Raw genomic sequence first — 24,097 nt, 5'->3', positions numbered from 1 at the left:
CTTACGGACAACAAAGCATTCTCCTCACTGTAGAGTCTAGTTTGAAAAGAGCAATTCTGAGGTAAACCCTCCTGTTCTAGTGCTTCTGTGACTTCCCTAGGGCTGCTGTGACTAAGCACCACAAACTGGGTGGCTTAAAATAACAGAAATGCATCCTCTCACAGTTCTGGAGCTGGAGGTCTACACTCAAGTTATCAGCAGGCTGTGCTCCCTCAGAAGTCGGTAGGGGAGAATCCTTCTTTGCTTCTTCAAACCTCTGGTGGCCCCAGAAACGGCGGAACGCCAGTTTCTGCATCCTGTGTCTTCATATGGGCTTCTTCTCAGTGTGTATTTCTGTGTCTTCTTTTATTCTTATAAGGATACCAGTTGTTGGATTCAAGCCCACTCTAATCCAGTCTTACCTCATTTTAACGTAACTAATTATATCTGCAAAGACTGTATTTCCAAATAAAGTCACACTCTGAGGTTCTGGGAGACATGAATCTGGAGAGACACTCTTCAACCCATTACACTGCCTTAGTTCAAATCTTCCATTGAAAATTACAGAAAAACATGTGAGCCAGATTATGACAATAAAACAGATTCTATTCATAGGACACAGGAGTGGTTTACAGACTCTCAGGTCAGTAAAGCCATCAGGCCTCAGGAGGAAGACTGGGTGGTGCACGGCTGTCAGACGTCTCTGTTCCCTCTCTTCCTCTTCTGGGAGCCTCCCCGGGCTTGTTGGCTTCGTTCTTTCTGCAGCTGGCCTTCTCTGTGTCTCCATGCCCTTGGCCAGCAGCAGATGACCAACCCATTGCTCCAAAGTTTACATTTCTGTTCAAGCTATCAGTCCAAATTGAATAGTCTTGGCCGCATTTCTAAATTCTCAGGAGGGAGAATCTGATGGACTCCTCTAGGATCAGATGTTTAATCCTGGTCTAGTTAATTGCGGGTAGGTGGGTGGAGTGATAGAGTCAATCCTATGGGGAGGTAGAGGCATCCCAGTGGCTGGAAAGCCAACAGCCAGAGAAAGAAGAGTCACTGTAAACTGGATAGATAGCCCAAAAAAGGTATAGACATATCTTCTTTCATAACATTTAGCAGCATGCAAAGTGTTTTCATTTATACTCTCATTTGATTTGTGCAAATTCATATGGAGGAGGCATAACTAGCATTTTGCCCATTTTATGCATGTAGAAACAAACGCAGAGAGACAGAATGATTAGCCCTCAAAGATGGCCAAGTCAGAGGTCACACACAACATTAGGTCTTCTGGGTCCTGACCCGATTTACCTTACTACACAACACAGAAATGTAACTGACTTTGTCATTTTTATTACAACCAATTGTCAGTTATACACAGCTTTATTATCCAAGTTCACAAATGTAATTTTATAAAAATAAAATTTTGGTAGACGGAAGATTACAACCATTCTATTCTTGTCTGGTGGGTCCAAAGTTTTTCCCACTTATTTTCCTGCTTTCCCAGTTTACTGTTTCTTCACAGTGCTCCTCCTTCGGTATCTTTATTCTTCCAGAAAGTTCACTAGGATTTAGTACACTAAAATAAAAAGGACAATGATTTTCTTTTTAACATTTTAACTCAATTCACTTTTCCTTTCCATTTACTTATTTCCTTCTGTTAATTCTGGTTTCCAATTGGGGAAGTGGGGTTATTTTGAGCTATACCTTTGCAATCCTTTTATTCATCTCTTTTTAAATTTTCATTTTCATTTTTGAGACAGGGTCTCATTCTGCCCCCAGCCTAGAGAGCAGTGGCACAATCACAGCTCACCACAGCCTCCAACTCCCAGGCTCATATGATCCTCTCACCTTAGCCTCTCAAGTAGCTGGGGTGACAGGGATGCGCCACCATGCCCGGCTAATTTTTATTTTTTTATTTTTAGTAGAGATGAGGGCCTCACTATGTTACTCAGGCTGGTCTCGAATTCCTGGGCTCAAGCGATCGGCCCACCTTGGCCTCCCAAAGTGCTGGGATTTCATCATTTATCTCTTAGATTTTCTCTGAGGCTTGTTTCCCACAGTCTCTAGTTCAAGCTCCCTCTTCTCCCTTTTTTTTTTTTTTTTCCACACATTGCTCTCCCCAAAACTACCACCTTTTAGTGAAGGATTTTGCTTCCTGTTTACTGAGACTCCCTTAGTTACCCTGGCCTTGTTTAATTCCCTTGAACTTTCTGTCTCCATTTTATGTTTACCTCTTTCCATTATCTCAGGATAAAATCATTCCTCTTCTCTTTAGAGATAAGTTTTCTTTCTTAAGCTTCCTAGAACCATTAACCTCTCATAAAGTATTCTTTCTCAACTGCTTCTTCTTTTGCTTTCTTTTATAGCCTCTCTCTTTTTTTTTCTAGGAAAACCAAACAATAGCCTAGCCTTTGCCTTGCCACCCGTCTGTCTTTCCAGCCGTACTTCTTGAATAAATGGTCTTTGTCCTCTAACTTCATTTTATTGGCTTCCCTCCTTTCTTTTTTCAGTATGGTGGCATTCTCCTGAAAGTTCTCTCTCTCTCTTTTTAATGTCTTCAATTTCTTTCCTCACTTTGTCATGTTTTCATTTAAGTAGTCAAAAAGAGTTATAATAGGTGTTTTAACATTCTCTGCTAATTCTCTCTGTCATTTCTGGGTCTGTTTCCTCTGAGTGATTAGTTTTCTGATTATGGGTCACATATTTCTGCTTCTTGCCATGTTTAGGCATTTTTTAATTGGATGCTGAACGTTGTAAGTTTTGCATTATCGAGTACCTAGATCTTACTATCTTCCTTCAAAGACTGTTGAGTTTTGTAGTGGCAGGCAGAAAGGTACTTGGTTTAGTTTGGCCCTTTTGCGGTTTGTTTTTAAGCTTTGTTAGGGCAGATCTAAAGTAGCTTTTATCCCAGGAATGACATTTCTAAGGCATGACGCTGCTAGTGCTTCCACTGAATGTTCCTAGCGATCAGTGAGGACACTCGCCTCTGGCTGGTCAGCCCTTGAGCAATTTCCAGCCCTTTGTAAGCTCAGGAACTGCTGTTCAGTTCTCAATCTCTCTTACTTCAGTGGAGTTTCACCATATTCAGCAAAGGCTCAAAACGACACCACGCAGATTTCCGAACTCTCTTTCTGAGAGAGAAACTCTGTAACTCTGCCCTACAATTTCCAGCTACTTCGACCCTCCTGAATTCTGATCTTGGGCTCCTCAACTCAATAAGACCATTGTTGTCTTACATGGGTCCCCTTCCCTTCTCCATTGCCAGACATGCGTCTTCAGGCAGAAAGCCCAGGGATTTCAAGGCCACCTTCTCTCAGGGATCACAGTCCCATATTACCTATTGTCCAAAGTCTGGAAACAGCTGTTTCATATATTTTGTCTGTTTTTCAAGTTATTCAAGGTAAATAACTACTCCAGCTACTTCATGGCCAGAAGTTGGAATGTCTGAAACTACTCTTTTGAAGAACACCGTGACTGTTTCTAAGTAACTAAAGACTTTTCTTCATTCATTGCTCTTGTTTTAGAACAACAGTTGGGTCACTGGCCATTGCCTTCTTTTTTTTGAGACGGAGACTTGCTCTGTTGCCAGGCTGGAGTGCAATGGTGTGATCTCGGCTCACTGCAACCTCCGCCTCCCAGGTTCAAGCGATTCTCCTGCCTCAGCCTCTTGAGTAGCTGGGACTACAGGCATGAGCCACCACACCTGGCTAATTTTTGTATTTTTAGTAGAGACAGGGTTTCACTATGTTGGCCAGGACGATCTCAATCTCTTGAGCTCGTGATCCACCCGCCTCAGTCTCCCAAAGTGCTGGGATTACAGGCGTGAGCCACTGCACCCAGTGGCCATTGCCTTCTAAAAATTCTGCTCCTGGAACCATCCTACCCCCTTACCACTCCCTCCCTAGTTCATATTATCTTTCCTTTTCCAGAGGGGCTGGTGAGTGGGCAAGCTCAATCATAAAGCAGGTTGTAAGTGGTGTTAGCAATTTCCAGGTTGATCAGGGACCACAGCTGGAGGAACCCAGGCAGTGGTTTTTTGGCAAAAGTTTCCTTTTTAATCCTCATAATTAGCATTTAACAAATTTGCTGATTGATTTTGGGTCCACTATACACTCATTTCTTTCATATTTATTTAGTAACTTTTTTTAGAGATAAGGTCTCACTCTGTTACCCAGGCCAGAATGCAGTGGCTTGGTAACAGCTCACTGCAGCCTCAAACTCCTGGGCTTAAGTGATCCTCCCTCCTCAGCCTCCCAAGTAGCTAGGACTACAGGTTCGTAGTGCCATGAGACCCAGCTAATTTTTTAGTTTTTGTGTAGAGACAGGGTTTCGCTACGCTGCCCAGGCTGGCCTCAAACTCTTGGCTTCAAGTGATCTTCCTGCTTCGGCCTCCAAAAGTGCTGGGATTACAGGTATGAGCCGCCTTGCCTGGCTCCACTGTACTCTCATCAATTTGTGGGATGATTGAGAGCTGGCTGCATTTAAGATGTACATATTTCAGTATGAATGCTATTATTTGGCAATCTCATATGGGGGAGTTCTCAAGAGAGTATGATCAAATCATTTGTAATTTAAATTATCAAGATTGCCATCTTTGTTAGGTTTGTGGTACTCCGTTTTTACCGTGGTAGGTTCTCAACTTGTGCAGTTCCCCTGTGGGTCCTTTCCAGACCCAACAGTTACTCTTTTTTCTTCTTCAATTTGCATATGTGTTTCTGTTCTGGGTGGTTCAGCAATACACTAACATTTTTAAACGTTGCTTCTTATGTCAGATAAGATTAAGTAGGTTAATATCTCTACTGTAAATTATCCTTTTTATTTATTTGGGTTAATGATTTCAGACCCCTATAGTCAGAGGCATCTACAAATCCATGCTGATTAAGCTGCCACTGACATTCAAACCTCATTTTTTCCCCTGAGAATATTTCTATTAATTACATTTAACTCCTACATGTATTTAATATAAAACAAATTTAACTGCATCAAAAAGATATCTGTGATAGACTAATGCTTAAAAGTAACATAGTGTTTCACATCTGTCAAAGGAAAATAACTCAGATATGTGTATCATTAGCTGTAAGTTTTATTGACATCAGATCACATTAAGATAGCCAAACATCAAGCAAAGAATAATTATGCATCTTCCAATTATTCTTCCAACTCTCTTTCAAGAAACTTGTCAGCACAGGCTTGATGTGTTGGGAAATAATGTCACTTTAAAGGAATCATTATCAAGCTTAAACTGATAATTTTTAAAAATCAAGGACAATTAAATGTTTGCTTATCCTAGGAGTTAATTTGCTGCCCTTGAGACCTCACTTCACCTCCTCTAAGATTATTTTTTAAATGAACCGATTGAATTTTTAAGAAATGCCCCCATGGATAATAGTTTCCTTAAACAAACAGAATGTTTGTTCATGGCTTACTGTAGCCAACTCCTGGGTTCGAGTGATCCTCCCACCTTAGCTTCCCAGGTGTCTGGGTCTCCAGGCACACACCACTATGCCCGACTACTTTTTCATTTGTTGTTTGTTCTTCTTCTGTAGAGACAGGGTCTCGCTATGTTGATCAGACTGGATTTGAACTCCTGGCCTCAAGCGATCCTCCTGTCTTGGCCTCCCAAAATGCTGGTGTGAACCACCACACCTGGCCTAATACTGTATTAGAAGGAAGGAAGTACAATTCCAGAGCGGCAAGAGTGAGTAAAAAGGAAGTTAATCAGGGATGGAGAGAAAGCAAGTGCAAAGTGGGGCATCAGGAAGCGGGCTACAGCTTCATGAGATCACACAGTGGGTTGCTTGACCGGGTTGTATGGAATTATGGTGCACAGAGTGGTCCACCAGGAGTGAGGGAGATGACTTAACATACGGCTCCTTTGCACCTCCTATCTCTCCTTAGTCCAAGTAGACCTTACAGAGTGATAATTCTCCAGCACGCCCAGGCTGTGTAACCAAAGACCCCTCCAGGCAGCCACTGGGGAAGCCACATCCTGAGGCACAGTGCTATCTCTGCATCTGAAAGTCGGAGGAGGTGCTAAAGACTCCACAGTCTGGTTGGACTGACTTGAGAACCAGTTCTGCTACAGCTCTCACTTTGTGGGCAGAATGGAGGCCATGCCTGAGGCAGTTATCCCATAGGAGAAGGTGCGCACCACCAGAGCTGTACCTTCTGCAAGCAGCTCGGAGGCCAGTCAGGCAAATCTGGGGAAGCTCATGAAAAAGCCCAGGATTCTCCTTAATGTTATTTGGGACACTTTCTCAAAATTCCATTTAAAACGCACTTTCTGAGCACCTATTATTCATATTTGCCAGTCTTTCTGCCATAAGCACTAAGATAAAGAAAACAGAGCCCCTGGCCTCAGAATGAACTATAATTTATTATAATAAATACTAAGACCCTGAGACTTTGTATTAGTCTGTTACTGCTATGAAGTTCATTACTACTATGAAGAAATACCTGAGACTGGGCTTAATTAACTTGGAGTTCTGCATGGCTTTGGGAGGCCTCAGGAAACTTACAATCATGGCAGAAGGCGAAGGGGCAGCAGGCACTTCTTCACAAGGTAGCAGGAGGGAAGGGAGGGAGAGTGAAGGGGAAACAGTCCCTTATAAAACCATCAGATCTCATGAGAACTCACTTGCTATCATGAGAACAGCATGGGGGAAATCTGTCCCCATGATCCAGTCACCTCCCACCAGGTCTCTCCCTCAACTCCCAGGGATTACAATTCAAGATGAAATTTGGATGAGGACGCAAAGCCAAACCATGTCAGACTTCAAATGAGAAAAATGAATTCTGCCTGGGAGAGAATTGGAAAAGGAAAGCAATGAAGAAGAGAATGTAGATGAATAAAAAAGCTTCATCTGATGGAGCTGAGACATGTGGAAGGGAAGGATAAAGACTGCTGAGACTCATAGAAGATTAACCAAGGATATGCATCCTGTCTGGGTATGGAAAAGAGGCTATCTCTGAGTGACCTTTGTAGCAGGTTAGGATTTTTGCTCCCTCACTTTTCTACTGTGATGACCACAGGTAAGACATTGTGGCAATTAACAAAAAAGCCAACTAATCATGATTTAAACCATACAAGCTTTCATTATTGACTTGGTGAGTTCAAAGCTGGCCATCTCAGAGTAGTTTTGGAGACCAAAAGTGTCACCAAGAATCCAGGTTCTTTCTTCTGTTCTGCTATCTTCAACTTATTGGCTTTCATTCTCAGGTTGATTGCCTCATGATCCCAAAATGATTCCTGCAGCTCCAAACGTTACATCTTCATATAGTAATATCTAGAAAGAGAAGGAAGGGACAATAAATGCTTTCTTCTCAAGCATTTCTTTCTTACGAAAGAACTCTTTCCCAGAGGCTCCCTTAGACATCCATTTATACCCGTTTGACCAGAACTGGATTGCACGTCCCAACCCTATGTTAATTAGTGGATAAAGAGATTAAGAGTGCCATGATTTAGTTAGATCCATCAAGATATATCTGCTGTGACTCGGTTCATAACTGCACATCAAAATTGGCCTCCTTATTTGTCAAGCGAGTGTGTTCTTTAACAAACTGATGATGTCACTCTTAGGCCTGAAATTCTTCTATGGCTCTGTCTTGTCTACAGGGCAAATCAAAGTTCCATTAACTATTTATGCTTCTTTGTGTCAGCTCTTCAATTTTACTCCCGCCCAATCTACCAACGCACTCTGTTTCAGATTTGTGGAATTAGCCGAGATTCTCTGAATGCCCCGTGCTCGTTGCTTCGTCTAGTGCTTTGCATAGATTGTCTCTTCTGGCTTTCCGCATTGTTTTCATAGCAACTACAACTTATCTTTCAAATAAAAACTTAAATGTCTCCTCCTCAGAAAGCCTCCCAAGATGTTCCTCCTCTGTTTTCTCAAGTGTCCTGTTTCTACCCCTTCTATGACATATACATCCCTGTTTCTTCATCTTTCTCCTTCACTGGACTGGAAATCTCTAGAGTTTGGCCCGGTACCCAGAATAAAGCAGCCACTCAAGAAGTGATAATGAAGTGAAAAATCCCTATAGTTGTGTGCTTTCAACCTCAGCCAGGTCTGTATTGGTTTGATTTGCTGCTGGTTAGATCCTGACTCTGGGGACTGTTTCAGACACTCCTCGTCCTCCCTCAGCCCAAAGTCCAGCCTTTGTCTCTCTCATCCTCAGCAGATGATCTTAATGTCCACTTTTTAAAGAAGTATGATTGCTATTTTATTTTTTTTCCAGAGGATAGTTTTCCATTTTTAAGACTGAAAACACCTTACAGGCTTTCTTGGAGGTCAAGGAGCAGCACCTGTGGGTCTAAATTGGGAGAGGTATTGGATCCTGCTGGGCTTCACAAGAATGACTTCTGACTACTTTGCCACAAATGGCACAGCTCATATCACAATGCAGTTTCCCATACAGCTGGGAAGCACAGATGTGGAAGACACTCACTTCAGAAATAGCCCTGATGGCTATGGACTGTACTTTGTTTTTAATGACGAGCTTAATGGCCTTGTCCTTGGGTACACATTGGGTGTGGCTGTATAGAGAATAGGCTGTGTGTGGTCTTGGTCCATTTTGGCACAACCATTATTTCTTCTTTTCTTTTCTTTTTTTTTTTTTTTGAGACAGGGTCATGCTTTGTCACCCTGGCTGGAGTACAGTGGCACGATCTTGGCTCACTGCAGCCTTGATATCCTGGGCTCAAGTGATCCTTCCGCCTCAGCCTCCCACATAGCTGGGACTGTAGGCATGCACCACCATGCCTGGCTATTTTTGTATTTTTTGTACAGACAAGGTTTTGTACAGACAAGGCTGGTATCAAACTCCTGGACTTGTGATCTGCCCACCTCAGCCTCCCAAAGTGCTGGGATTACAGGCATGAGCCACCATACCTTTCTGTTTCTTCTTTTCTTTGTCATCTTGGAAGTGAGGACCTGAGAGCGTAACTTCTACTTAGAGTTCATTGAGATACTAATTTCAGGGTCTTCGATGTTCCTTCATTCACTTTGACCCTCATTCTCAACACTTAACATGTCTATTGCTCACTCTCTTCATCCCACTTATCTCAAAGGAAAAGGTCTCTCTTCTCGCTAAGGATCTCACGTCCTCCGCCACCTCCTTGGACCTCTCTCTCCAGAATTTTCTATCTTCCTTTTGACACCCATTAGCACTCTGGTCTCCTCCCAACCCTAACACAGCCATCAGACTGGATACCCTTGCGCTGTCTTACATTTCAAAAGATTCCTGTCCTGTTGTCAATGCCTCAAGCCAAGCCCTTAGAGCAGGGATTGCAGAACTGGCAGCTCCAATACCAGATAGAGCCTATTGGGGCGTTTTACTTGACCTTCACAGTGTTTTTAAAAGTGAAAAATTTCACTTAAAACTGAGAATTCCTGTCTTTTCCATAACGATCACACAGCTGACTGGTCTGGGCCACCTTTTTCTACATGGCAACAATGATATGGGCACAGCTGCTGGCACTACCTTTGGGTGGGGCATGTGGTCACCAGGTTGTCAGAGTATCCTTCCTGTAAGCATTCGAATTTGCATTCTCCTAGAGTTGTGGTTTTGTCCTTATCTTTCACCTGGAAGTGCCCTCTTGAAAGTCATTGGTGATTTATTTCTTAGTCATGAGATGCACAGGTGTTTGCTCCATCTCCACTGCCCTGAACTCTCTGTACCGCCTCACCACCTCTCTAGAAACTACACCCAGCTTGGCTTCCTTACACCTTATGTTTCTGGTTCTCTTATATTCCTAATGCCATTTTTTTTAAGGTCCAATGGTGAACCCGAATTTGCAATAGAAAAGAAAGCATGATATAATATATCATTTTAATAGCTGACAAATATAAAAACATTATAAAATTTAACAAAATAATGTTTTTACTAAGTAATTGTCTGATACACCTTTATAATTTTTTTTCCCTACAACTTTTGGCTTCATGTTCATTGATAACCTTTTCATATGACGATTCTTAGTATATATTTTTTTTGTACAGGAACGTTGGTTGCAGCATTATTTATAATACCAAAAGGTGGAAGCAAACCAAATGTCCATCAACTGACAGGTACATAAACAAAATGTGGCATATCAGAGCTGTGTGCTGTGGCTCACAAATGTAATCTCTGCTACTTGAGAGGCTGAGGTGGGAGGATTACTTAAAGCCAGGAGTTTGAGACCAACCTGGGTAACATAGCAAGACCCCATCCCTCCAAAAATGAAAACCAAAATGTGGCATATCCATAGAATGGAATACTATTTGTCAATGAAATTAAGTAGTGATGGCAGCCACAACATGGGCAAACCTTAAAAACACTATGCCAAGTGAAAGACACAAAAGACCTCAAAGGCAACCATGATTCCATCTATGCAAAGCATCCGGAACAGGCAAACTCATGGAGACAGAAAGTAGACTGGTGGGCACTGAGGGCCAGGAGGCAGGGGATGGAGGGGAAGGGAGTGGTAGCTAATGGGTCTCTTTTTTCCCCCAGTGTTTTTTATTGTGTTAAAGTTCACATAACGTGATATTTATCACCTTTGACCATTTTGCTGGCTGTGTTCCTACTACCTCCTAAGTGAAGCCTTTTCCTAAGGTTTGGTCCTGCAGTTGTGCAGCAAGGATCCCACCTATCTTCATGGGATGAGTGAAGTCATGTGGCTTTTGCCATCCATCCCTTTTTGTGAAGAGCTAACAAACTTCCCTCTGTCCCTGTCTCTCCCTCATATTCTTTTCACACAATTTCAATGATCTGCTGGAAATATCCTCCTGGATGTGTTTCTAGCACCTTATATATATTATCTGAAACACAACTTGTCATCTTGCCTCTGTCTCTTCCCCGTAACCAAACCAGGCTCCTTTCAGTTAATGAACTGTTGATGGAGTTCTCACAGTGACCCTTTCCTCTGCACATCCCTTTCCTTGGACCTCCGCAGCATTTCTTCAGACCTTTATAACACCCGGCCTCCCAACTGCTCTCCTTGCCTCCTGCCTCTCATCCTAATGTCCTTCCTTGCATCCTGGAAAAAGTATCTTTTTAAAAGATTGCTGTGGGCCATGTGTGGTGGCTCATGCCCATAATCCCAGGACTTTGGGAGGCCAAGGTGGGGCAGATCACTAGGTCAGGGGTTTGAGACCAGCCTGACCAACATGGTAAAACCCTGTTTCTACTAAAAATACAAAAGAATTAGCCTGGCATGGTGGTGCGCGCCTGTAATCCCAGCTACTCAGGAGGCTGAGGCAGGAGAATCGCTTGAACCCGGGAGGCAGAGGTTGCCGTGAGCTGAGATCATGCTCTTTCTCCTGCTCTCTATTCAGTAGCTGAGAGAATGGGACATGATGATTAGTCAGGATTCTTGTCCACTTTCTTCTCAACAATCTGGTTGCATTTTACCCTCAAAGCAATGACAATCCACCGTTCCCACATCACTCTTTGTGCTTAAGAGACTGTTAGTGGATCTCTATCACTTGAAGAAGAATTTTCAAAAGTTCTAACCTTCAACCACCCAGGCCCAGCCAGATTTCCAACCTTATCTCCTACTGCTTTTTGACACCTATCTAACATCACCTGGGCAACTTAAAAAAACCTCATGCTTTCTTCCTTTGCTGATGCAGGTCTATTGTTTGGAAGGTTCTCCCAGCATTCACTGATGCCCTTCTCAAATGTCTTACTGGCAATGCCACCTGTCACATGCATTCTTGCATTGTATTTATGGCCAGGTCTTTTCTGGCTCACTGTATTGTATGCTCTTTGAGAGTAGGGACTGACTCCTTCTCTATCCTTTGTCCCATTGGAGTGCTCGACACATGACATTCTTTCCTTCACAACTATTTACATAAACCTTCTATAATGTCAGGCATGGAGCCAGGGCCTGGCAGGCACAGATGAATGAGGCATAGTCCCTGTCTTCATTCAACTTAATGAGAATGACACATGAAGACATGACTACAAAGTTGGATGAGGCCAAGAGCTGTGGCTTACTCCTGTAATCTCATTACTTTGGGAGGCACAGGCAGGAAGATCACTTGAGACCAGGAAGGAGTTCAAGACCAGCCTGGGCAACACAGCAAGACCCCATCTCTATAAAAAAATTTAAAATATTAGCCAGTCGTGTTGGGGCACAACTGTAGTCCCAGCTACTCAGGAGGCTGAGGCAAGAGGATGTCTTAAGCCCAAGAGGTCAAGGCTGCAGTGGGTCATGATCCCACCACCATACTCCAGCCTGGGCAGCAGAGTGAGACCCTGTCTCTAAAGAAAAAAAAGTAATGTAGGATGAGCACAATAGATGTACACACAAAGCATAGGGAAGGTTTACTCATGGAGGATGACTGAGAACAGGAAAGTGAGGCCTCAGAGAGGGTGATGTTTGAACTGGGAACTAAAGGAAGAATGAGCAGAAGTAAGCAAGGGAAATGACCAAAGTAAAATTTAAGCCTCATATATATATATATATATATATATATGGCATAAGTTACATATATATAGTTTCTTAATACTATATATATATTTAGTGTGTGTGTGTATATATATATATATATGGCTTAAGTTACATATATATAGTTTCTTAATACTATATATATATTTAGTGTGTGTGTGTATATATATATATGGCTTAAGTTACATATATATAGTTTCTTAATACTATATATATAATATATTTAATGTGTGTGTGTGTATATATATATATGGCTTAAGTTACATATATATAGTTTCTTAATACTATATATATATTTAGTGTGTGTGTATATATATATATATGGCTTAAGTTACATATATATAGTTTCTTAATACTATATATATAATATATTTAGTGTGTGTGTATATATATATATGGCTTAAGTTACATATATATAGTTTCTTAATACTATATATATAATATATTTAATGTGTGTATATCTATATATGGCTTAAGTTACATATATAGTTCCTTAATAATATATATATAATATATTTAGTGTGTGTATATATATGGCTTAAGTTACATATATATAGTTTCTTAATACTATATATATAATATATTTAGTGTGTGTGTGTATATATATATATGGCTTAAGTTACATATATATAGTTTCTTAATACTATATATATAATATATTTAGTGTGTGTATATATATATGGCTTAAGTTACATATATATAGTTTCTTAATACTATATATATAATATATTTAGTGTGTGTGTGTATATATATATGGCTTAAGTTACATATATATAGTTTCTTAATACTATATATATAATATATTTAGTGTGTGTGTATATATATATATGGCTTAAGTTACATATATATAGTTTCTTAATACTATATATATAATATATTTAATGTGTGTATATCTATATATGGCTTAAGTTACATATATAGTTCCTTAATAATATATATATAATATATTTAGTGTGTGTATATATATGGCTTAAGTTACATATATATAGTTTCTTAATACTATATATATAATATATTTAGTGTGTGTGTGTATATATATATATGGCTTAAGTTACATACATATAGTTTCTTAATACTATATATATAATATATTTAGTGTGTGTATATATATATGGCTTAAGTTACATATATATAGTTTCTTAATACTATATATATAATATATTTAGTGTGTGTGTGTATATATATATATGGCTTAAGTTACATATATATAGTTTCTTAATACTATATATATAATATATTTAGTGTGTGTGTGTATATATATATATGGCTTAAGTTACATATATATAGTTTCTTAATACTATATATATAATATATTTAGTGTGTGTATATATATATATGGCTTAAGTTACATATATATACTTTCTTAATACTATATATATCATGTATTTAGTTTGTGTATATATATATATATGGCTTAAGTTACATATATATAGTTTCTTAATACTATATATATAATATTTACATTTCAGGAGATGGGGTCTCACTATCTTGCCCAGGCTGGACTGGAACTCTTGAGTGAGCTCAAGTGATCCTCCTGCCTCAGCCCCTCAAGAAGCAAGGACTACAGACATGCACCATTGCGCCTGGCTCAAGCCAGCTACATTTACAACTTATTGGCAATTATGATGATGGTGGCAAAGTTGAAGGATTAGCTCAAATACATTTAGATTATGTAGGTTTTAGATTGCTATGAAACAGATGAGAGTTAATGCTATCACACAAGGATAGATTCTACCAACGGAAATATGTAGGAGAAAAAAACAAATTACTCCAATTCTTGGTTGCTGACTCCCTCCAACACATACATTCCTTTGTTGATAAAGGAATGTTTGAGATAAACATGTGTTTACCACAGACATTTAAAAAAGAAGAAATTGACAGTCAAGATTTGGTGCAGATCAGAAAACCAGTCAACGATGTCTTCTTTTTTTGAGACAGAGTCTCACTCTGTCACCCAGGCTGGAGTGCAGTGGCATGATCTTGGCTCACTGCAACCTCTGCCTGCTGGGTTCAGGCAATTCTCCTGCCTCAGGCTCCCTGGTAGCTGGGATTACAGGCATGCGCTACCACATCTGGCTAATTTTCATATTTTTAGTACAGATGGGGTTTCACCATGTTACTTTACTGGCCAGGCTGGCTAGTAAGTAGTGTCTTATAAATATTGCAAGCATAGAATCTTCAGCCCAGAAACGACAGATTTTGGAACTCTTCCATTTACTGAACATGACTTGAACAGCATTATCACCTGCCAAAGCTGAAGTCACTGCTAAAAGGGTTCCCTAATGTAAGACAATCCCCAGAATCTCTCTGTCAGAAGAACAACCTTTGATATCATCTCTAAAATACACAAGCTTTATTTGACTAAGGTAAGTGAAAGAGCCAGAAACTTTAAATATAGCTTATTTCATTTGATCATCTTAACTAAAATCTCTATGTGAGAAAAGATTTCCCCATCAGCAGTTTTTTTTAAGGGACATCTGGCTTCAAAAGCTTTTATTGCTTTTTTTTTTTTCTATTGTAAGAATATTAAGTCAAGCATCTTTGGGGAGACATGCAACAAAAATGCCAGCATTAAATTAAGTGCTGCTGATTTCCAGAGGGACCATTTCTGCAGTAACAAGTGGCTGCTGTTGTTTTTACAGAAACAGCAATAAATAGTCACAGAAACACAGCACATGGGTAGTGATCAATAAAATTAAGTATTTCTTCATTTTAAAGCTAGTTCTAAAACAACACAGAATTACTAGTGGAGAACACAAATAATTAGGCTTGATAAGCAACTGATTTCTGTAGAGTCACAGGATTTAGGCTCCTACCAAGGCAGCCTTATGTTTAGGCATTGGTCATACTTTCCCATCTGCTCAGAAGCCTCAGAGTAATCACCCAGGATCTTGATAAGTTAAGGGCTGACTAGTCAGGCATGGTGGCTCACATCTATAATCCCAGCACTTCGGGAGGCTGAGGTGAGAGGATTACTTGAGCTAAGGAGTTCAAAACCAGCCTGGGCCACATAGTGCGACCCTGTCTCAACAAAACATCAAAAAATTAGCCAGGTGTGACGGCGTATGTACCTGTAGTCCAAGCAACTTGGGAGGCTGAGGTGGGAGGAAGTTGAGGCTGCAGTGAACTGTGATCACACCACTGTACTCCAGTCTGGGCAACAGAATGAGATCCTGTCTCAAAAAAAAAAAAAAAAAAGTTAAAAAAAATTTTAAGCCATGACCAACTTAAGTATTTTATCTTATTTTTTTATTTGAGATGGAGTTTCACCTCTGGGAGTGCTGAGATTACAAGCATGAGCCACCACGCCTGGCCGACCAGCTTAGGTATTGACCTTCCATCTCTCATCATAAACATTCTTATGGCTAAAATTAAGCACTGGGCATCAATTGTTACACACTGATCTGAGGGAAGTAGCCTGTCATACATGGCTTGTCATCGCGAACCCCAACCCTGGTGAAGCAAGTCCAGGTTACCTACTGGCGTGGGAGGGCTGCAGGGAGATGGGCAGGAATGTGACCCACATGCTTCTTGGACTGCCCTTTGAACCGCATCCAGGGAACGCTGTTCCTACTGGTGATAAATGCCTCTGCACACTGATAAGCACCATTTGGAAACACCATTCTGATAACCATCACCAGGCCACTCTGAGTGCTGAGTTGTTGAGTTCTGGATTTTTCCCTGGGATCAGTTGCTTTGCCTATTGGGCAAATCCCAGTTCCATAGCTGGAGGACTGTAAATTGCATAGAATTTGGGAGAATATCTTTTTCTTTTTTTTTTTTAATTTTTTTTAATTTTTTTATTATTATTTTTTTATATATATTTTTTATTTTTTTATTTTTAATATCTTTTTCTTTTTCTTGCTTGCTAGATAACAAACTAAACACATCAGAGGACTGGAAAGGCTCTAAGTTGTTTGTTGTTTTATGGGGAGGAGAACAATGGATTCACCAGGCTGAATTCTTAGAGCCTGTTTGCTCTTTGAAGCACTCTGCAGGTGAGCGATGGTGGCAGTGGCACATACAGAGAACTGAAGCTGGGACGCACAGCGTTTCCCACTCATCCCCCACTGAGGTGGGACCACGGGCCTGGGAGATGCCAGGCCTGAAAGCTCCAGCTGCCTCTGGTTTCCAAGGCTGGTGTAATGGCTCAGTTCTCACAGAAGTGCTGACAGAACATGACAAATAGAAAACAGATGTGAACTGACCTTCCAAAAATGTATTGCAAGGCTTCTTAATTTTCACAGGAATTCTTCAGAGTGAGAGATGCCACCTTCAGGCAGCAATGCTCATGGCATCTTAAAAGGTTGATGTTTCTGCCTGTGATTCCCTGGCCAGTTGGCCACAACTGTTCTCACCCACCGCCCTCTCAGACATCTTTCTCTCAGCATCCATGTGTGAAATGGATGGATCCCTGACAGGCAGGGATCCCTTTCCCTCACCTGTCCCTACACACAGTCTTGGCTTTCGTAGTTACAGCCATGTTTTCCTATGCATTGAGGCTGTTCCTCTCCCATCTTTGCCTTTGGATCTCTACTTGCTTTGAAATTGTTACTGTCACTGGGTCCACTGCTTGCTCCAAATACCTTTTTGTTTGTTTGTTTGTTTTTGAGACAGGATCTTGCTCTGTTGCCCAGGCTGCAGTGCAGGGGAACGATCTCAGCTCACTGCAGCCTCTACCTCCCAGGTTCAAGAGATTCTCTCACCTTAGCCTCCCAAGTAGCTGGGACTACAGGCATGTGCCACCACACCCAGCAAATTTTTGTATTTTTAGTAGAGATGGGGTTTTACCATGTTGCCCAGGCTGGTCTTGAACTCCTGACCTCAGGTGATCCGCCCACCTCAGCCTCCTAAAGTACTGGGATTACATGCTTGAGCCACCGCACCTGGCTTCAAACACCTTTTTGACACTAAATGTTGATTTGAAGCTACTGAGTACACTGGACTTTTGCCCACTGAACAACGTAAGTTAGAGTTACTGAGTAGATAGGTGGAAAGGGCAACAGGGGAATCAACATCCCCTGTTTCTTTCTATCTTACTGCCTTCCCGGTCCCTGGCTTCTAGGTCAAAGTGCTGCTCCTTATGTAGCTGAGTGTGCCACACTCAGCATGCATGATTCTGTGGCTTTTTGAATTGCTCAGTTTATGTTCTTTGCGAACACCTGCAAGCATCCTGCAGGAATTTAGGTGGCATTTCTCAGATTTTTTGCCCCTCAATCACTATAATACATTGATGGAAACCTTCTTTCTTGCCAAGTTGTTGATATCCCCAAAAGAACTGACGGCAACATTTCCTCTGAGAAAGAAAGCCACATAAGTACAAGGCAGGGCGAATTCATTCCCAGTGCCACTGATGAGCAATCAACTACATCACCCCAGTTAATCTCAAATCCATCTGGCTTCAAAGTCTGGGCATATCTCAGTGGGCCAAGCCAGGTCTCACTTTGGAAGTCAGGGGATTCTGTGCTTAAGAAGTCAGTGCATTGTCCTACCTTCAGGCATTCATTATATGCCCAGGAAGTCCCATCTTATTCTGAAGCAAAGTCAACAAAATGTTCTGGACAGAAGTGGATAGAGTTTGTGGAATCTGAATTTTTTCCTATTCCTGTATCACTTAAGACTAAATAATTTTTCCAATTTTGGGGGCAATAAGAAATGTACTCTTGGGTCCCGGCATGGTGGCTCACGTCTGTAATCCCAGGAGGGTGGATCACAGGGTCAAGAGATTGAGACCATCCTTGGTCAACATGGTGAAACCCTGTCACTACAAAAAATACAAAAATTAGCTGGGCATGGTAGGGCACCCCTGTAGTCCCAGCTGTTTGGGAGGCTGAGGCAGGGGAATTGCTTGAACTGGGAGGTGGAGTTTGCAGTGAGCCAAGATTGCATCACTGCACTCCAGCCTGGCGACAGAGTGAGATGGTTTAAAAAAAAGAAAAAGAAAGAAATGTACTCTTTGGGTATGGTGACTCATACCTGCTATTCCAGGGCTTTGGGAGGCTAAGATGGGAGATTCACTTGAGGCCAGGAGTTTCAGACTAGCCTGGGCAACAAAGTGAGACCCCATATCTACAAAAACATTTTAACATTAGCCAGTCACAGTAGCATGTTCCTATAGTCCCAGCTACTGGGGAGGCTGAGGAAGTAGGATCACTTGAGCCCAGGAACTTGAGGCTACAATGAACTGTGATCATGCCACTGCACTATAGCCTGGGTGACCCTATCTCTTTAAAAAAAGTTTAAAATTAAAATGTTCTCTCTTTCAGAACAAGCAATCATTGTTTGGATACTTGAGTTCTGCAAATGAATAAAAAGTATCCAATATGCAATTTGTATGCATTAGCTCAGTAGATTTTTGGTCAATAGATTTAATTAACCCAAACTTCTACTCTTTGCCAGTGTTTCTGGTTCATTCTGTGTCACCACCCCTAGCACACTTAGGATCCAACAACATCTGTTTCTTTTTCTCTGTCTTTCTGATGTCCTGCTTTCTTACTTCTAGGTCTTTCTTTGCACATGCTGTTCCTTCCCCCTTCCACCGCTGCACTCTCTCCTCCCTATATCCACTCTTCTTCTGGCTAACTCCTATAAAGCCTCAGCTTCAACATCACCTCCTCCAGGTGGCCCTCCTGCTCTCCCTCCCATCATCCTGTTATAACCCTCATCACACCCGCCATCTTCAGGGAGGGCACTCTGTAGCCCAAGCCTGTGCACTTGAATCTTGACGTGCCCGATTGCATGACTTTGGGCTGCCAACTCTCTCAGTGTTTGACTTTCCCCACCATTAAATGAGGACAATAGTGGCACCTGAGCCCTTGAGATAGAGTTCAGGTTCACTGAGAGAATACTTTTCAAGTGCTTAGAGCCAGCCTGACCTGCAGGGAACCTTCCATCCATGTCAACTCCTCCGTTGTGAGAGACTGTGACCAGGTTGATGGCCACAGCACCACAGCACATGGCATAGTGGCTATGCGTATTTGCTAGATAAATGAATCTAGTTGCACAAACATATTAAGTGTACTGCTCCCAACCCTCATCACCTCGTGTCTGGACTCCGAAATGGGCTCCTGTCCCTCAGCCCTGATTCTACCCTTGCTCCTTTCTGAACCAGCCAGAGGGATCTTTTCCTAACTGAAGTCAGATCATGTTGCTCTTTGACTTTCTTGTCTCACTTGGAATAAAAACCAAAGTCCTTGCAATGAATCCCGAACCCCTCCATGGCTTGGTTCCCCAGTATCCACCATTACCTCATCTGCTACCTTCCCTTTGCTCACTCGGCTTTGGCCACATTGGCCTCTGCGGTGCTCCCCAAACACACCAGGAATGCTTTTGCTTCAGAGACTTTGCCCTGGAAGTTCCTTCTGCCTGGATCATTATTTCCAGAGAAAATTGCCTAAGCCCTCCTTTACCTCCTTCATGTCTTGTTCGGATGCCACCTTCTCAATAAGGCCTGCATAGGGCACTCCATTTAAAGTTGCAGCCCTGTCCACACTCCCCTTCAGCACTTCTCACTCTCTTCCCCTGTTCAAATTTTCTTTTTCCCATATCCTGTAACACCTTCTAACTTAACACTGTAATTAACTAACTTGTTATTATACTTTTGCTTATTTTTTGACTTTCCCTTCTAAAATGTTAGCACTACAATGTAGGGACATTTGCTTATTCACAGCACTTATAACAGTACCTGGGACTGGCATGGTGGCTCACGCCTGTAATCCCAGCACTTAGGGAGGTTGAGGTGGGAGGATTGCTTGAGCCCATGAGTTCGAGACTAGCCTGGGCAACACGGTGAAACCCCACCTCTACAAAAACTACAAAAATTAGCCAGACATGGTGGCATTGGCCTGCAGTCCCAGCTACTCAGGAGGTTGAGGTGGGAGGATCACCTGAGACAGAGAGATCAAGCCTGCAGTGAGATGTGACTGCACTATTGCACTTCAGATTGGGTGACACAGTGAGACTCTGTCACGAAAACAAACAACAAAAAACAGTACTTGGCACACACAGGTGCTTAATACATATTGTTAAATGGTTTCTTATAGATATACACATACATGCATATGCACAGCTACACATAAGTTCTTTCTTTTTTTTGAGATAGAGTCTCACTCTTGTTGCATGGGCTGGAGTGCAATGGCATGAGCTCAGCTCACTGCAACCTTCGCCTCCCGGGTTCAAGATATTCTGTTGCCTCAGCCTCTCAAGTAGCTGGGATTACAGGCGCGCACCACCACGCCCGGCTAATTTTTTGTACTTTTAGTAGAGACAGGGCTTCTCTATGTTGATCAGGCTGGTCTCGAACTCCCAACCTCAGGTGATCCACCCGCCTCAGGCTCCCAAAGTGCTGGGATTACAGGCGTGAGCCACCACGCCTGGCCAATAGCTATACATAATTTTTGTTTGTAGTTACTTTGGTTTAATAGGGGCAGTTCTTCCACGTGAGAAAAGCAGATTTTTCCAGTTGCAGTTTTGACATAATGTCCTAGATAGATTTCATTTAAATAGATTTTTTTCAATGAAAGGGGCATTGCACAAAGTCCCTTTTTTGTGCAGCCTCAACGTTTTCTTTGGCGGTTTGGATGCTCTGCCATTTACACTGTGACCCTGTGCATGTGGTCTTGATGGAATGTCCCAATTAGTTATGAGATGTGCTCAAGCAGCCCGGGGGAATAGCTTGTCAGTTCAAGTCTCACGAAGGAAGGTTTCTCATTAGCAGTTCTCTTGAAATTCTTCTTGGGCTGTTTCTATCCTCTGGCAACTCAAAATAGCATGCTCGCTTATAGTTTCTTTTGTCAATCTTTTTCCTTATCAATTGCTAAAAATAAATGGTTATTTCTTAAAATTATAATGACAATGGTCATTTTGACTGAATATTTCGATCCTTACTCCAACAATTATGTGGCACATATAATAATTTTTGCCTGACTTCTGCTACAAATAAACTATGATAAGAATATGTTAACTGTGTAGAATAAGTTACAGGGCAGTAGATTTGGGCTCATTATTATAAGTTTTAATAAGAAGCTGAGAAGGATATAGAATGAGCTGACTCTCAACATGTAGAATTTCCTAATCATTGGAGATTATTTATATGAAAAGCCCAGAAAAGGCAAATCTATGGAGGCACAAAGAAGGTGAGTGGTTGCCTGGTGCTGAAAGTGGGAGTAGGGAGTGACTGCAAATGGCAAAAAGGCTTCTTTAGAGGTGATGAAAATACTCTAAAATCAGATTGTGGTAGTGGTTGCAGAACTCTGCAAATTTACTAAAAATCACTGACTTACATGCTAACATGGGTGAATTTTATGGCATGTGTGTTAGTTTGCTAGGTGTTAGTTTCCACCATAACAAAGTTTCACAGACTGGGTGGCTTCAACAGGAGAAATGTATTTTCTTGCAGTTCTGGAGGCTGAAAGTCAAGGTGTTAGTCTGCAGAGTTGGTTTTGTCTGAAGGCTGGGAGAGAAGGATCTGTTCCAGGCCTGTGTCCTTGGCTTATAGATGGCTGTCTTCTCCCTTTGTCTTCACATCATATTCCTCCTGTACGTGGCTGTGCTCAAATTTCTTCTTTTTGTAAGGATGCCAGTCATACTGGATTAGAGCCCAACTTAATGACCTCATTTCAGTTTAATTACATATAGATATACACATGCATGCTAAAGATGTTTAGATATTATCTCCAAACACTTAACATTCTGAGACACTAGGGTTTAGGACTTCAACATATATGTTTTGGAGGGAACACAATTCAATCCATAACAGCATATAAATTATACCTCAGTAAGGCTGTTAAAAATAGCATATATATGTTTTTGTTTTGTTTTCTAAGACAGAGTCTTACTTCGTTGCCCAGGCTGGAGTGCAGTGGCACAATTTTGGTACACTGCACCCCCTCCTCCCAGGTTCAAGAGATTCTCCTGCCTCAGCCTCCCAAGTAGCTGGGACTACAGGTGTGCACCATCATGCCTGGCTGATATTTGTATTTTTGGTAGAGATGGGGTTTCATGATGTTGGCCAGGCTGGTCTCGAACTCCTGGCCTCAAGAGGTCCATCCACCTCAGCTTCCCAAAGTGCTGGGATTATAGGCATGAGCCACCATGTCTGGACAAATAGAACTTATATTAATTGAACACTTACTAGGTTCTAAGTCCTGCCAACATGTATCAAAAACTTTAAACACATACATGCACACACACACATGCACACACATACAGACACACACCTCCTTTATTTCTCAATAATTTCTCATCTACGAATTTATAAGTGTTAACCCCTCCCATTTAGCAAGGGACACTCAACTTACAGGAAGCAAAGCATTTATACCATTACAACCTCTCTCCTGTCATGTCACCCACCCTGAATTCACTCATCTACAAAATGAGAAATTAGTATCAAATCTGAAGAAATATGTTACTAGGACTAGATCAACACTCTCCTTAGTCTCAACTTTCCAAGGGTCACTAGTAAGTTTGAAGGATCTACGAAAACTCCGATGACCTTGTAATGCCCAACAGCATCTCCCAGGTGTAGTCTTCCCAGAAGACTGTGACACCCAAGATCCTCTCCACATTAAGACACCCTTGATAGTTATCTTCTGATTCACTATGCCACCCCAGTGGTTATCATAACAATCTGTAACTCATAATAATCAGTGAGAGCCACTGTTAAGACAAAAAGTAGCCAGGTGCTGTGTGGCTCATGCCTATAATCCCAGCACTTTGGGAGGCCAAGGTGAGCAGGTCACCTGAGGTCGGGAGTTCGAGACGAGCCTGACCAACATGGGGAACCCCTGTCTCTACTAAAAATACAAAACTAGCTGGGTATGGTGGTTCATGCCTGGAATCCCAGCTACTCGGGAGGCTGAGGCAGGAGAATTGCTTGAACCCAGGAGGCGAGGGTTGCGGTGAGCCAAGATCATGCCATTGCACTCCAGCCTGGGCAACAAGAGCCAAACTCCATCTCAAAGAAAAAAAAAAAAAAAACACAAAAATTATTTTACTTAGAATACAGCACTGGGCCACTGGTATTGGAAGCCTCCATCTGCATCATGACATTCCCGGTCAATGGTTCCCAATATCCCAATGGTCAAGAGTTTTCTGGGCCCTTCACAAGTCCAGTTAGAAAATGACAACAATGCAGGACTCCACAGTGGCTATCCAGAAAATAGGATATGACAAACACTTCCCAGCCTCAGTATATGCTAATCCTGAAAAACCAACAAAAGAATTCCAGATCAAAAGTATCTTTCAAAATGTTTTTCATAAAATACATGCCCATTTTTCATTTATCATGTACCAGGGACTGTGCAAACTACTTTACATGCAGTTTCTCATTTAGTCCTCAGAGAAGGAAATGGAAACTTAGAGAAGTTACTCACCCTGCAGGTAGGTCTCTCTGATGATAAAACCTTTGCTCTTAAAGGGAATTCCTAGCTATTCATGACTTGCTTGTGAACATCCTGAGCCGTTCCTGTTCTCAATCATCCTTGCTGCCAGAGGAAAAAAAAGAATGTATAAATGTTAAGAGAAATTGGGCCAGGTATGTTGGCTCATACCTGTAATCCCTGGACTTTGAGAGGGCAAGGTGGGAGGATCACCTGAGGCCAGAAGTTCAAGACCAGCCTTGATAATACGGCAAGACCCTGTCTCTACAAAAAATACAAAGATTAGCCAGGTGTGGTGGTGCGTGCCTGTAGTCCCAGCTAC

The 24,097-nt window shown here is 41.7% G+C and overlaps 1 long non-coding RNA gene across 1 annotated transcript; it reads right to left on the bottom strand.

Moving 5' to 3' along the window:
* Positions 1-5,028: 5,028 nt before the first annotated feature.
* On the bottom strand, positions 5,029-23,897 carry LOC128928579 (uncharacterized). The gene is made up of 3 exons (XR_008473871.2): positions 23,770-23,897; positions 15,469-15,570; positions 5,029-7,253 (listed from the first exon to the last, which is right to left on the bottom strand). It is a non-coding gene; the product is annotated as an uncharacterized LOC128928579 (long non-coding RNA).
* Between the last annotated feature and the right edge of the window lie 200 nt (positions 23,898-24,097).

The sequence above is a fragment of the Callithrix jacchus genome, chromosome 9 (assembly GCF_049354715.1).
Source record: "Callithrix jacchus isolate 240 chromosome 9, calJac240_pri, whole genome shotgun sequence".
Classification (NCBI taxonomy): domain Eukaryota; kingdom Metazoa; phylum Chordata; class Mammalia; order Primates; family Cebidae; genus Callithrix; species Callithrix jacchus.
This window is presented reverse-complemented; position numbering and strand designations above follow the sequence as displayed.